We start from the raw sequence: 16,535 nt of genomic DNA on the forward strand, positions 1-16,535 counted from the left end.
GAGGCCGATGATGGTGTTTGGAAGCAGATGTGCGCCGCAGACGTAGGTTAGGACAGCGGAGGAGCAGCCTGCCTACTCCCCGAACAAAGTATCCAGAGCCGTATAGACAGAGAGTCGCGTCACTGGAGGTCCAATATGCTCCATGATCCACCATGGCGATGTTGCAACTTTCTCTCTCTATGGCTGTGAAAGTACCGTCACCGCAATTACCGCTTATCGCCATAGGTGCCGCCAAAGAGAACATACTGAGATCTTCGAGATTATAACTTTAAAGCTTGTTTACTTCGCTTCTGTCCCCTAGTTCAATTTTTGTTTGACACATTGTATTTGTATTAAATTCATCTATCAAAATATTTATCTGCAAATGTAGTCAGAATCTGTGGGCTACAAACATTTTGCTTTCTAAAGCTGTTTGGTGCCTGTATGTAGTCCGTGATCAATTCTACTCGGACTACAATCAGGCTTTCATTTGCCTTTTTAGAATGATCTGCATTCATATACAGACATCCATTTATAAAGATTAGCCTGAGATGTTCTCTCTCAACTCCAACGCCATCACGCTCAGTAAGTTGGACTGTAAAGAATGGTGCATTGAGGACAAAGGCTCAGATAATTCAGATCCACCCATGGCTAGATGTCTGCCGTCTACAACAGTGAGCAAGAAATATTGGCTGTTTCCCACAGAGGCTAAATCATCATCACATGAGAGCTGATTGGTGTTACATTAACAGGCTTTGCACATGAATGTCTTTTCCTCAGCTGAGACAGTCTAGACGCCAGTGAAGAAAAAACTTGGAGGAAAATCAGGACGAGATAAACTGTGCAAAACAGACTGAAAGACAGTTTTCTTTCATTCCACAAAAAGACAGATGCGATGCATTACGACCCATTGTCCACCACTGATCAGCTGTTATTCCAAACTACTCTGTAGTATTTGAGATGCACTGATCTGTCTGTCAAAGTCTGACACAGTTTCCTGTCACCAACTTCAAGATTCATGCCGTAGCAGATAGAAAAGCAGTCAGTGTTTCCCTGCCTGGTGGAGTACACTTCTACATCACATCATCAATAAGGGGAGAAATTAAACAGCTGTACAGAACTCGGACAAGATTTCCAGCTGTCCTGCAGATGGTTCTGATCAACAAACTACTACTTCAAAGAAAGGCTTTGATTGGCTTGATTATTCCTTAAACAGAGGAAATAGCCGCTCTTTAGAGCAACACAAAATTGATCATGCATTGTGTGACAAAGCTTTAGCTGTGGGTTAAAATATAAGGTGTTTTCATGTCTCACCTGTTAGGTTCCGTCAAAAAAAAATGATGCCTTTTCCTTTGGATGCAGTTCATTCATGGTTTGAAAGCAATATTGACCAACCACTTATGATAGTAGAGGAAGTTTTGAATTCAGAAGTAATGTTGAACTACTGCTTAATCTTGCATCAGAGTATGAGAGTTGGTAACATTCAGAAAGTGAGAGGAAGTTAAAGCAGTCATTATGATTGCTGAGAAACCCCTTTACCTCTCAGATTATATTTTCCATCTGGAATTTGTTTTCCCCACTCGGGTCCATGAAGCAGCCACAATGCAGGATAAAACCATCTAGTGTTGTGACGTTCGCGAATCCGATTCTTTTGAACGGCTCTTTGGTGCGAACGACGGGAACTGAGTCATAGGTGAGAGCTTTTATATTGGTGCACACATTTATATTACATTAATATAGTGCACTTGAGTCCGACCACTCTCTCACTGCAGATCTTATGGATCCGTTCCTTTCCGAGAGCCGTTCCAAAAAATCCGGCTCCCTTCAAAGTTCCACAATTCCCAACAGTAAACCATCAAAACTGAGTGAGTTTCCTGTCAGTCTGTAATGCAGTCTCACTCTTAAAAGCCACTTTGAACGTGAACCATATCCAAACTAAAGAGACCATTTATCATTTTCTTAAAGGGGACGTGTCTTTTAAATTGATATTCTCATATTTTGCACAGGTTTCACATTTTTGGGTGTTCACAGTGAAAAAGGGAAAACTGCATAATTCCGTGTTTTTCCAGAATTACATTTTCAAAAAGGTCACCTCTGAAATGGGCCGTTCAGAACAGCCGCAGGTTTCTACGTAGAACCTCGCTTTCGCTGAAATCGGCCAATCGTCATTCACCGTCATTCACCTCAGGCTGCCGTCTTGCACTAGCTTGTAGTCAAGTCATTGTCAAGACTTCAACTTATAATTCTGATACCTCCTGGTGATTCTGGCTCGTACATATAACATACAACTTTGGAGTGACAGTGCAGTGCGGCCGCTCCCCCACGTGGGGGAGGGGCTACGTGGTCACTTCAAATACTGTCAGCCAATCGTGGCTAAGATCTAACCTTTGAATGGAAAAACTGCTTGTTGGTTTCAGGAGGAAGGAGAGGCTCCGAAAAATAATTAAATTAAAATATGTATACAATTTTTAAAAAGAAACCAACTTTTATCAACATTATTCAAAAACACAATTATTGCATAGCTAAAATATGTCCCCTTTAAAAAGTATTAATTGGTTGGAATCAGATGAACTGAACTACAGATATGAAAGCCACAGCTTAACGAGAGCATAGCTTTTGTGTTTGACTCAATTGTTACGCAGATGATTAAATGTTGTATACTCAAATCAAAGATTTAACAAGTTTAAAGCCTTCAGCAAAGCTGGCAGCATGGAGTTAGCTCTAATGCACACCACAGACCAGGAAACAACTTAGCTGATGACAAATAGAGAATTACTCGTAGAGCAATCCGTACAGGATATGAAAAGTAGGAATTGTGACCTCCTGTTGGGGAACTGTTGGGGATCACCAGTCATAAGGCTATAGTGTCTGAGGACCATTTATCACTCTGCTAAATTTAATGTTAATCCATCCGCAAGTTGCACAAATATTTTAATCTGGTGTTGAACAGATGGACCCCCCAAAATCCCCACTACCACTGTGTTTTAAAAGTACGTCCAATCAGCTTACTCTTACATGGGATTAGCACCAATCAACATGCAGTAAATATAGAACAGATTGAATGTGATGTCAGTGTGAGATCTTATTATGTTGTTAAACTGTTGACAAGTCTTGGGGGGAGTGCTACTGTATGAGATTTATAAAGGGGGGATTTTTTTGGGCTCAAAAGGAGAATTTGTCAGAGGTTACCTCAAGTGATGTCACTTGAGTCAGCATGTGTTGGGACTGAGTCTACAAGTTGGAGTGACCAAACACTGTAATCGACTCCTTACCTTAACTTGAGGCTAGAAGATCAAGGCTGCTAGCCTAACGCAACGAAATCTGTCTGTTGCATTGTGGGTAATGTAGGTGCCCGATATTGAGAAGGAAGATGAATGCATGACATAGAAAAAAGACATTATCTCTGGTTCTGTTGCATCAATTTTAATCCCTTTTTTAAAAACTGCCCCGACCATGTTCAGCCTGTGCTGTGCTGAATAAATGAAGCCCCATTTTAGCTCCATAGCAGGCGGCCACGCTCTGAATTGAAGATGCGCATGCTTTCCGGTGTATTTGTGCATGTGTGGGTGGGGGCACGAGTCGAGTGGATACTTGATACTGTGGACTCTGTGTGTGTCCTTGAGTACTACAGGATGTGAGGAAATGCGCTCAGAGATTCAGATGCTAAAGATAGCAGGTGAAAATGCTGAGAGTAGGAGAATAATGGATTCTGCATGTTTTAGGCTGAAACCTCACTGCGAGCTACTACAAAGTTCTGAAAGTCCGTGTCGAGTCTAAGTGGGTCATGTCGACTCGGACATATATATACAGGTCGTGTGCACACACACAGATGGCCCAGGCGGGGTTCAGTAATGGCCTTCTGGTGAAAATGTGTAAAAGAAAAGAGAGGGATGGAAGGCGTGCCGGCTGTTTGAAGAAAGTGAAGACGAATAGTCTCCTCCACCTCCTTTCTTCCTCCTTTATGAGCTCCAGTCGTTATACTTCATGCTCCTGCACCACAGTGAAGTTATTATTTTTTTCAAGCCAGTCATTTGTCACTTCCTTTCATACTTGTTTTTGCACTGTGTAATTCTTCAATATGTTTGGGCTCCTGCCAGTGTTTGTTACCAGGCTGTATAAAGGGAGCAGCGTCCACACAGCTTCCTGTTCATTTTGCTTCATAAAGACAAGGTCAGGCATGAGAGACCAAGAAAAGGCTTCACACACACTTGGATACACAGGCGTGCTCACATGCGGTATGCAGACGCACACACACTCGTGTACTCGCTGCCAATCAGCTTCTTTTGCCTCTGCTGACTCACACCAGGAGATCCCTGCTGCTGTTTCCCCCCGTTTCTTTCGACCCACATGAGATTGATTAGCCATTCGACGTTGTATTTATCACATCTGTCAGCTTTTGTCCTCGAATCGTTCATCATCTCTGCTGTCGACACATCTGCTATAGGGGGAGCGCAGTGTGAAGTGCCGGCTCTGAAAGAGTTTCATTCCAATGTGAGATGTGCCTGTTGGAGAAATCTGACATATTGTCAGATTGAATGAGGGATAAAGTGAAAGCAGCTCAGGGTATTGATTAGCTGTCTTTTGCTCGTCGCCTGGTAACATTTGACACATCGAGTCAGTGCTTTAAAATATCAAGAAGCTCAAAACAGATTTATCCTGTCAGCAGACAAAGACCTGCAGCAACTCACAACTGAATCCTTCATTTGTTTGAAATATGGCTTTAGAATATCTTTGTGTCTTTTCTGGAGCTTGAAGCTCTTTTTTGGTGCCAAATATTTTTTCTGCCTGTAAAATTAAATATAGACAGCATGGCTTAATATAGTGTGTTTTGGCTCATGTAGTATGTACAGTGCCATTATTTTAAAGCACGCAAAAGCAGGAAAAGCAGGAGGAGTTAAAAAAGTACCAAAACAGCAACTTCAGCTGAACTAACATCACTGAAGAAGTCGGAAAATGTGCGACGATGTTGTTTGGAAAAAGCAGGTTTAAAATCTGCAATAACCAATAAGTAACACTTCACCGTCAGAAGGTATTATTCATGATGTAAATAATTCTTCTGGTGTACTCTAAACCAGGGGTCTCCAACCCTGCTCCAACACACCTGATTCAAATGTTTCGCTCGTTCTGACATCCTAGGCCAAAATAACATCCTGAAAATATATTCAGAATGTTGCAGTTAAATAATTTCTTTGTTTAAGTTTTAACGTTACAAGAAACTTTATTTGAAATGATAAACATCCTTAAAACGTTCTTTGAATATTAGATTAAAACGTTTTCTTTCGAACGTAATTAGAACTTGTAGGTAATGTTAGCCAATGTTATGGGAACGTTCCCTGCTAGCTGGTGTGTTTAGAGTACGGAGGAACCTAAAACATGCGGGAAGGTAGCTCTCCAGGAGCAGGGTTGGAGACCCCTGGTCTAAATCAATGCCACAAACATTTTCTGGATGCCGTTAAAACTCAGCAAGTATTAATTTGCTGCTGAAAATGTTTGATGATGACTGCAAATCAAATTCCCATCAGCTTCAGGTGGTCGTATGTGTTGAGTGCCAATTGCCGAACAAAAATTAGCATTCAAAACATGCTAATCTAAGCTGCTGGACAAAGTTATTTCACCTGTTTAGCTTCAGTATGTTAGCGTTTTCTGTGTTAGATCGTTAACTTGCCAACATTTACATTTAGCTCAGAGCATCTCTCAGTTTACGTTCGACCTCACAGAGCTGGGGGGGTATACTACGAAGCAGGATTTGCGGTTAACAAGGTAACTTCGGGATTAACTCCAGGTTTTCAGTACCACGATGGTGGTTCACTTCTTAACGGGGTAGATCACCATGGTAACTTATGCTGAACTTATGCATCGTGAGAGGGAGGAGGGAGAGAGAGCGGTAAAACACTTCCACTTTACTGTGTGATTTTGTGAAATGTATTCATGAAAAATATTCATCGTGCTTTACTGATATACATCCACAACAGAGACTGATAAAAGCACTGAAGCTTATACTTGTTGTACAGTATTTATGAGATATGAAAGTCAGCTTTAAACCGCTTTAAATTGTGGTTTAATATTTATTTTTATTTGCTCCATAGTTTGATACAGCTCAGAGAAAAAGTGTCATAAATGCAACCAAAATACATCTGTGCAACATGCTAATTTAATGTAATAGGAGCAGTGATATTATAGACTTAATTTGCACATTCAAACAGTCAGAAAAAACAGTTTTTTTTGCCTGTTTTCCCTTCCTGCATTCAGCAGCTGCAGCTGTACTGATTGACATCTGGATTACTGCTGATGGCAGGCTTGTACCTATGTGTGATTGGTCATACACTAAAAACAACGCTCCTTATGTGTGAACGCGCACATTATAGAAACCCCTTGGTCGACTTGTCCAGTTATAGAGAGTTGTGTGAGTTGTGCGATCTCCTTTGTCAGGGTAACTGAAGCCTAATATCCAAAAGAGTAGCTTCGTAGTATGTGCCTCTGCTTTAGTCCTATTAAACTATAAACAAAGTATTCATCTATTCATGCTTTTAGTGTTGAGAGATTGATGAACACATTGCTGGTTTTGGTCTTTAGATAGGATTTGATGGTAATAAGATGTATATGTATGATATAGAGTCATCTCATGGAGGTGTCTTTTAAATATCACCTCCAGGAGCTGTCCGTTCAGCACCATAAAATACACAACACCAGCGACGCAGGAGCCTGAGCCTCTCAAACAACATTGTTTACTCTTTATTTCCTTAATGGCCTTCTACTTTGAAATGTTTTCATCCTAAATTTGAAGTCGAACTACAGTTTGTGTTTCTTTATTTCTCTTAAAGGTATAATAAGGTGGATTTTCCTAGAAAAATAAAATAGACTTTTGCAAATGTAATATAAATACCTCTATACATGTGTGTTGGTGAGTGTGTGTGCAGACCCTTGTGAGACCCTTCCCTCTGTGTCAGTCCTGTGTTTTGATTTGCACGGGACGTTTTCAGGAGGGGCGCTGTTGTGGTTCCCTGAGCCAGTCACAGCGTACAGGTGAGTGTGGGAGTGGTTCAAATTAGCACCTGGGCCCCGTTCAGACCGGCGGACATGGCGAAAGAGTGATGCAGAGCTGGCCTTCTTTCTATTGGACAGGTTAGTGCCTTCCAACCGGTTAGGACAAGCTAACCGACGCTTAGCATGCTAGTGCAACAAACCGTCTGTTAGCATGTCAGCGCAAAGGTAACCGGCGGTTTGCATGCTAGCGCAAAAGTAGCCGTGATGCTGTTGGTTGTAGCTCGGCGGGGTGGGCATGTTCTCGCACGAGAGAATGAGAGTGAGCGTCTGGTGAAGAGCCCAGGAGGAGGGGCCAAGTTTGAATGTGATGTTGACAAAATGCAAGAACAAACTACTTTTTATACTATCCATATCCTTATATTATCCATTAATATGGCAGCCAGATTGCTATAGTCTAGTATACGGTCATTTTAACAGAAAGTGGGTTGGAGGAGTTTTACATAATTGACGTTGAATTTCCTGCCTGGTTTGGTTTCTGGCACCTGGGGGTTGGTAACCCTGCCAACCCTGAGTCAGAGTCCTGGTCGGAGCAGCGGTAAGTCACCTTGTTAACGTTAATGTATTCAGTCACCCTCAAACTGTCCATTGTTTTCAGGTAAGGTCCAATCTAATGCAATGTGAAAGAAGCAGCCAACTGAGAACTTTTTGGCTGTATTCGTACCTGCCAAGAGATGGAGAAAAGCTTGTAAAACTGGCAGTTCCTGCTCTCCAAAAGGAGTCATTTCCCCTCATTGAAAAACATAGTCTCGCCATAGTTTTGACAAACAGCCAACAATGAGCCAACAATATGCAGCAGTTTAACGTGCCGTTCCTCAGGCTCTCTTCTGGAGTCAATTCAAATAAAGAGAAACAGTCACGGCTGCTGGGGATGAAGAAAGAAAACAAAGGTGCACGGCGAAAGCACCTGTGGTTGAAGCGACACTTGTCTCGCGGATTGATACTGCTCGGACACTTGATGCCCCAAACAGCCTTTGGCAAGGGAAAAGGCAGAGGAGCTGTGCTGTGAAACCATGTATACAATTCTGTAAATAGAGAAAATGTTTGTTTCATTTCTTTATTTTGGTGTATTAAATATACGAGACATGTATGCATGTGTGACGTCCAAGGTTGGCTCCGGTTGTAACTCTTGATTTTCCTCGCTGACGGTCGCTTTCCTTTTCAGACTGTTTGGCTTCATCTGAGCGTCCAATTTATTTCTTTTTCTTTGGATGTTCACTTATTTCTGAAGTTGTATCTGTAGTCATCGATCTTTTCTTTGTTTGTTCAGCCATAGTAGATTACTGTTTACTCGCAACACTTGCAGAGACCGGAAAAGCAGCCGCTTAGCTCCGCCTACCCTCTCTGGCAGACCAACCACTGCTGGGTGATGGAAAATGTGTCACTAACTGGGCGCTGCTTGTGATTTTTTCTGCTAAAGTCGCCACAGACACCCAGTCTGTAATACTGCAAATGCAAAGGCTTTCATCAGTGGGCCATAGGCTCAGTCACCATTGTGTTACCTCATTGGATAGATAGAGACTTAACAGACATTTATTTACATGAAAATCTTAAAGAAAGAATGACCTGAATGAGAATATTGTATTTGGAAGTAGGGAGAAATGTTGGAATTAAAACGAATGTTGTACTAAAACTACAATTATATACTTTTACAATTTAGCACAACATAAAACACAAGAAGCTAAAAATGGTTGCATTGATCCTCCTCTTACAGTGATCAGTTTGACACAAGAGAAGTGATCACGACAAGATGTTTCTACTGCATAATGGATGCTCATTTTCACATGCATACCGATAGCGAAATGGAAAAATTGGGATGTATAATTTTGTTACTCTGACATTAATTGCAGTCGGCCTGTTAAAGATTTCCTACGTATTTTTCTTACTACTCAATACCAGACTGCAGTGAACCCAACCTGACGTACAGTTCAAAGATTCAAAGATAAACCCACGACGGAGATAAAAGCTTAAAACGGCCCCTGTTAGAGAGAGCGGCCATGTGTTCTTTTTTTAGTCTAAAACTGGGAAGCACATTACTTTCCTGCTTCGACCTTTATTCCCATCACGCCGGCAAACATGACCTCCTGCTGTGTTCGTACAAGCCACAACAACGGTGCAACACAGGTTACATCAGTTTGTTGCATCCGCCGCCTCATCGGAGAGAGGAAAACATGACAAGGCGTTTAACGGTGCAAAGAGGAAAGAAATAAAGCAGCCAGGAGAGAAGATGCTCAATAAAAAGAGTTTTTAGACAGATTGAAGCGTCTCCGCAGCTTCTCAGCCACGTAATAATTAATGTGATACCGTGGATGTCAACTCTAATTGGCAGTGCGGTAGGAAACGGCTCCGCGCAGGTCTGACCTACAACTTGCTTGAATCCAAACTGAAAGCTGAGGTTTAATTAGGCTTACAGAGAAAATAAAGACACAACCTTTATGTTCTGTGTAAGCCTAATTACACTTCACTTCACTTCTAACACGTCATTCACATTTTAACGCACTGGTTTCAAAGCATAAATACTTAAACGCTCGCTCCGTTTATGATTGGTGTTATGACATGTGAGATGATGGTAACTCAGGATTAATAGCTTTTTGAAAACAATGAGCTTCATGGTAATTGTACTCACTGTTTGATGATTCATCGGCTTCTTGTGCTGCTGTTTTCTGGCAGCAGCCCTGCAATAATAATGTCTGCTATCAGCCTTCCCTCCCTTTCCCGCCACGGCTGCTCTCTTCATTTGTTTATAAAGGATTAATTAACATTTGCTTAGCATCGGATACCTCATTAAACCACCAAATATAGTTCTCTTCAAAGTTCACACGAGTTAGATATTCATAAAAAGCGGTTTCAAAGTGGATCAAATATTTATTTTGTGTAACTTCTCATGCGAGGGGGCACGCAGAAAAAGAAAAAGTAGAATATTTAAGGGACGAGGGGGGACGGGAGGGACTTTGGGTGAAATTGTGTGTGTTCATGCTTTGTCTCCTCCCTCTCTCTCTTTGCTCGGTCAGGCAGAGTGTTGGCATTTGAGAAACTCTTTTACTTTTTGTTATTTCCAGCTGAAGGAAGACTCCAGGCCAGAACACGGTGGTAGAAATAGGACAGAATGTCTTTTTTCAGCAATGAAATGTTCCTGTATTTGAAGGGGATTCTGTGTTAGCATGTTTGTGTAGCTTCTGCTGCTACACCTGTCGAGCTGTTGCCGTTTTAAATGTTAACGTTTGGCGCAGGGAAAAGGACAAAATTAAGACTATTGAGAGGCCGAAGGAGGCTATATCCTTGCCGAAGCCAGCTACTGATCTGGCCATTGATAAGCACAGCGCAGGTAACAGAGAGGCTGGCGGTGGTAAATAAGAAGCCACCTATTCATTCAACCAGGGCAGCAAGTCATGCGTCTAACATAGCAACCCATTGGATCGGCTACTGGCTAGGCTGGTCATTAGCTTCCCAGGCTGGCAACTAGCACAGGTTTGTTTGGTCAGGTGAGACACACATTCGAACTGTGGTGCGGACCAAACTATCGACCATGGCCTGCCAGAAAAGACGGGACTCGGTCCGTTTCCAAATGATCCATGGTCCGGTTCGATTCAGGTGAGAACGTGATCAGACTTAAAATACGACCTAGCACAGGAAGCAAACCAAAAAGTCCATTGTGGGTTGTTACCGTATGTTGACATTGGCAGACAAGCAGCCAGGCAGCAAGATGAGGAGAGGCCAGACGTGCGGGATCGACGAGGCGAGGGCTCGAATAGATATATGGGCTGACCAAACAATTTCACACATGCTTGTAGAAACGCACAAGAACATGGAGGTGTTCAAACTGTTCAGTAAAAAAAAAGGAGAGTGGAACTGATCGAACTGAGGAACGATGTTGGTTAAAAGTAATAAGACTCAGTTTCCTCGTGCATCAAAACTTTTGGCCCGCTGGTAAAAGCTGCCGTGTGAAGACAAACCAAACTTGAGGCAAAACGCAACATTGTAACAATTCGGATCAAACAAACAGACTTTAGGTGTGAAAGCGCCCTGAGCTAGGTAGCTAATTAAGCTAACTAACTTTGTTAATGAGTTAAAAACAGGGCTTTGGACTGACTTTTTAATTTCCTGCTAAACAAATTAAATTTTTCAGGCAAAAAGTCAACATCCTGGCCTGCTGACTTGCTATGTAGAAGATCAAGTACTTATTTAACGTGAAGTCAAAATTTTAATTAGTTTTAGCATGACTCAGTTTGGCTGCTTGGCTGACATACTTGGTCATAGTTTCAAACTGTGTTTTCCCATTTTGAAACTGCAAATGCAAGGAGTGTTTTGACTGAGGGCTTAAACTTTTAGCAAAGGTAATGCTACCTGGACAAAGTGCTAATGTTAGCCTAAATTTGAAAGCATCCAGGACTTGCTTCCCCTAGTACACACTGTATGTATTAGTCATATATTAGGCTTTGTTAATGTATCATGTAACTCTACAAACTAATAATGCAGTTTCTATTTTGCTCCTTGGCATCCCAAATAACAGTCAAACATTAGCAAGCTAGTAAGCTGGACATGCTAACGTTTGCACCTACATTAACGCTCTGTTTAATCCATTATTTTTAGTCTTTGTGTTTTTGTTTTGGCTAATGCTAAAATAAGACTTCCTTCAGACTATTGAGATACAGAGTATCTCTCTCACTGTAACATGAAGGGGAATTTAAGGGAGCACAGCGAGCCAGCGATTCATGGGCTCATGTGCATTTGATAACGTGAACATCTTCTCTGCATGTATGATTTAAACCCTTTTCAGAGTGCTACATATTCTACTGGTTCTGCTTATAGCCCAAACTTTGAAGGAGTGATGGAGGAGTGAAGCTGTGCATTGTGGGTCGGGTTCTTATGCTTGTGCCTATTTTGCACCTCAATCACATTGTTAGCCCTCTCTCTGTTAGCGGCACGGAAAACGTATTTGTCGAGGGATTGACAAGCAGTGTGTGTATGTGTGTGTGTGTGTGTTTGTGTGTGTAAGTCTGACTCCTCTGGGTTGCTCAGTTGATTCCAGCGCTCCAGACTTGAGGTTAGTTCTGTGAATTACATTATGTAGTGAGATAAGCAGAAGGTTAACACTGCAGAGGAAAATACCCCATATTTTATATTTGATGAGAATAACTCCGATGCTAGACGTTGTTGATTTTTTCACAGGCAAACAGACAGAGACACATCCAGACACATGCTGCAACACAGCCAGAGCCAGGATTTCAGCTCATGCTCTAATGAGCAGTGATGATTTTTTCCCTATCAGCTCTATTTGGCACTTTTCCCACTTCTGCCAGCCCCTCCCTCCTCGGATACACAAAGTTTAAAGGTACTAAAGGCAAAATCTTTGAGATTTAAACCGAAAAAATTCTTCCTTTTTCTTCTAACAAGGTCTCAAGTTGAGGCTCAACTTCCAAAGAAACACAAAATATCTTCATATTTCATACCACCAGTAGTTTAAATATCTATATATATATTTTTTAATTAAAAGCTTGGACCTTGCTCCTTCTCTTTTATGAAGGGACCTTGCGAGCTAGCACACTGCAAACACTGAGGTCTTTGTCTGTATTTGTTGTTTTTCTTATTTATTGTACCTGAGTTTTATACCTTTTTATTAAAAACTTAACCATGTACTGTATTTTGTTTGATTTCATACATTTTTTAGGAACTAGTAGGGTCTCTTTTCAATTGACATTCGATATATCGTTGGAACCTGGTGAAATCTTAATAGTTCAAACTGTAATGATGTGATCGAATTCAAAATTGAAGCACAGCAGATAACGCTTGCCCACAAACAAATGAGTAATCTGTTGTCCAGAGTCCCAGAATGCTTCACGATTAAAGCAGTGCACCTTTTATTCCAACAGATGGCGATAATACGCCGCCTGCTACAAACCAATGAAGGAAACTAACGAGCCGAGCCGTTGTTAACCTTTCCTGCCTCTGCGTCCCGACCGTAGTCAGAAAGCACAGGGGAGACCTGTTGTTCTGCTCCAGGGCCGAAGCTGTAGCTAGCTTCGGGGCTAACTATTATTGGCATCATAACCATAAGTATGTATTACATGTTGTTATTGATGTAGCAAGAACATATGTTGTTGTTGCTCTCTTTGCCTGTCTCCTTCCTGCATCTCCTTCTATTCCACTTTTCGGCCCATGCAGTCGAGGCAGACGGCTGTTCAACATGAGTCTGGTTCTGCTCGAGGTTTCTGCCTGTGGAAGTTTTACCTTACCAATGTGCCGAATGTTGCTAAGTGCTACTCATGGTGGATTCATGTTGGGTCTCTCTCTGAATAACAAAGAGCACGGTCTAGACCTGCTCTTTTTGTTGTTTCTCAAGATAACTTTGGTTAAGATTTGGCACTATACAAATAAAAGTTGATTGATTGATTGATGATAACTCCCGTCACTTTAATATGCCAGCAGCACACCTAAACTGTACATTAGTTCTGTTGTTCATACAGCTACCGATCACTCTTCCCTGCTCTTTTGCTGCTCCGGTCCCCGCCACTTAACGTAACTCCAATGACTGTATATATAAATGGACAATGCGTCCCCATCTGCTCTCATTGTACGGAATTGATGCCAAAATAGGCGCTGCCATCTTGCAATGGATCATTTGAGAATAAAGTTGAATAAAGTCGTAAAAATACGAGAATAAAGTCGTAAAAATATGAGAATAAAGTCGTAAAAATACGAGAATAAAGTCGTAAAAATATGAGAATAAAGTCGTAGGATTAGGAGAATAAAGTCGTTATTTTATTAGAATAAAGTTGTAATTAGACTGTTGTTAGCCTAAATATTATAAATATCAGAAGAGCAGCCAGCCGCCTGCACTCACAGTGAACATCTTGTAGTCATGCTTGTAAATGATGCACAGCAGTGCACGTCGGAGTGTAAAAAGGGCTTGAAAATTGTCCATTTAGTTAAAAGGTTTCCTTCCCGGACGGTGAGCTTTTTTTGGGGCTGAAATGCTTCATGATCTTCTTCAAACAGAACCTGCAGATACGATGTGTGTTGCGTTGAGGGGTTGTCAATTTGCAATCTTCCCAGCAACAGGCGATAAACTGAGACAGACAATAACAAGGCCACGATGTGATTACAGCAGCAGTGTCATAGAACTGTGGTGAATGTGTCATGTGTCACTGCCTTCAGCTCTCAACATGCTCCAGGTTTTCATTCACTCTGCAGTCCAGTAAACTGTTTTATACTGATGCTCGGTGAACAGTTTGTTATTTTACAACACAATAAACTAAACAAAGACACCGTACTCTAAATATTTTACAGCCACTCATAATTCATGTCCCTAACCGTGTGCTTAAACCAGCTCCAGCTCTGCAGCACCGACTGTTGACGAGAGGAATCAAAGCCCTGATCTACGGCTGCAGTTATCGAGAAACAAGACAGATCTGTGCACTTCAGGTTGAACATTTAAGCAGTTTTGGTATCCAGAGAGCGCTAAATCTCCTTGAATCCGTCTCTGCCTTCCAGCCAGCGGAAGTTTTCCTGTCCTCTATCTCATTTCACTCGTCTCTCAGTGCTCCCCTGGTCTCAATATTTCTATCACACCTCGCCTCTTCCTGTTGGCTTGTTTATCTCTGCCTCTGGGACAACTTTGTTACCGACTGGATGTACCGAGTAATTTACCGTCCTAAAACAACAGCTCCACGCCGCAGTGGTCTCAGCCATACAGCCTCCGTGACATTTTCTCCATCGAACTGGCCCCCCCTCCCTCCGAAACAACGAAATGCCAGGCGGACACCACAGGGCACAATTAGACCGCTTTACACTGGAGAGACGAGCACACACACATAGACACACACACACTGCAACTCTGCGCCCCATGCAGCCCACCACTGTCCTACAGTCATTTATTTTACTTTACTAATTGCTTTAATGGTTTTTTCAGGGGCCGGCCTGTTCCTGTAAGAACGCTGCACACTGACTCTCTCTCCGTCTCCATTAAAGCCTCTGAATGGAGCTGAATCTTTACTAATGCAATCAGCTGACAAGCACTTGATTGTAGAAGCGGCTCATTAAGACATAGTTAATTGGTGTCCTTTTCACTTAATTGCCAAACAAGCTATGATTACTCGCACACACAAACACACAGTCATGCGCACCATTTCAGACTGATACCGTCCAGTTGTTTCTGTTCACCTTTAGCTTTTTTTTAGCTCAGCTGTACTTTTTTTGGTCAAACTTTAGCAGCATATCAGTGATTTTATATATTAAAGGGATAGTTCAGGTTGTTTGAAGTGGTTTTGTATGAGGTTCTTTTCCATAGTGATTGTACTGCGTACAGTAGACAACAGTCTGTACCGTCCTTCTTAAGCCTGGCCCACACTAAACGATTTTTCAATCTTAACAGATGTTGAAAATGTGTTTCCTCAAAATCACTTTAGGCTTACTTAGCTTAGCTTAAATGTACATGACTTATGTTGTGTGACTTCTGTAGCTCACATCCTTATTTTCATAATTTCAGTTTTACAATATTAACTCTTGTTTTATAGTGTTTCTATGAAGGTCACCTGACTTTGTCTTTTAATATACAGCCAAAAAGCGAGCTTTTATTTTGAAAGTGTAACTGTATGTTGCATTTTTATTGTTGCTAACTTGACCGCAGAGTCAGAACTGATGATACATTTAGCATCAATGTGTCAAAGTTTGAAGTGACTACGTGTTTTTTTTAATTTTTTACCTTTGCTCGTCCCCCAGTTTGACGGAAGTCTCTATCTCTATCTAAATTGCTGGAAACCTTTCAACAGCATATTCCCAGAAGGACAATGTAATGCTGTGACTGCACTGTGAGGGATCGCACCAAATAAGCAACATTTTTATTGAGATCAATGGCTGAGATCAATGATTGCTTGGAAGTATGGAAAAATCGATACAAAATCAATTGCAAAGTCTGTTGAGTGCATTGGAAAAGAATTATTCGTGATTGCACGATTGTTTGGTCCTCGAATCTGACTGATTTTTTTTGCCTTTTTTATTACAAACCTACATTATTACAGCTGAAGAGAGACAGGAAATGTGGGGAGGAGAGATTTGTTTTCTAACAAACACATCTTGTCTGTTTGTCCCGTCTCTTTAAGAGTCCCTGCTGTGGGTCAAACTACAAAAATACTGCATCCTACTTTTCTTATTATTTAATATCCTTTAGTGTGACCCTTCCTACCAGGGAAATGTCATTACATCTTTTAAGCCCCGCCCCTGCTCATAACACCACTTCCTGTTATAAATAAGTACTTTTAAAGCTGAAACTGAGATGATAATGACGACATCATCAGGCTGAGTAGAACTCCTCATTACAAGCAAACTGACCTTTATGTGTAAATTTGTGCACCTTTGATATTGATAATTTGCTTATGAATGCTACACGAGTATGAGGTAAATTGAGCTTATCACACTGATCTGTGTTGTTTGTTTGCGATACACTCAGTCGATGGCCCACTCGTCTCTTTGATTTAACCTGTGCTCATCACTCTGCAGCCGCACAGCCGTGTAACCTG

At 41.6% G+C, this 16,535-nt stretch overlaps 1 protein-coding gene across 2 annotated transcripts in view; it reads left to right on the top strand.

The window, feature by feature from the left end:
- Positions 1-16,535, top strand: part of ctnnd2b (catenin (cadherin-associated protein), delta 2b) — a 200,002-nt gene that overhangs the window by 48,702 nt on the left and 134,765 nt on the right. The window lies entirely within an intron of this gene.

This window comes from Semicossyphus pulcher, unplaced genomic scaffold (genome assembly GCF_022749685.1).
Source record: "Semicossyphus pulcher isolate SPU_LCO1_2020_fin unplaced genomic scaffold, fSemPul1.0.p SCAF_7, whole genome shotgun sequence".
In the NCBI taxonomy this organism is placed as follows: domain Eukaryota; kingdom Metazoa; phylum Chordata; class Actinopteri; order Labriformes; family Labridae; genus Semicossyphus; species Semicossyphus pulcher.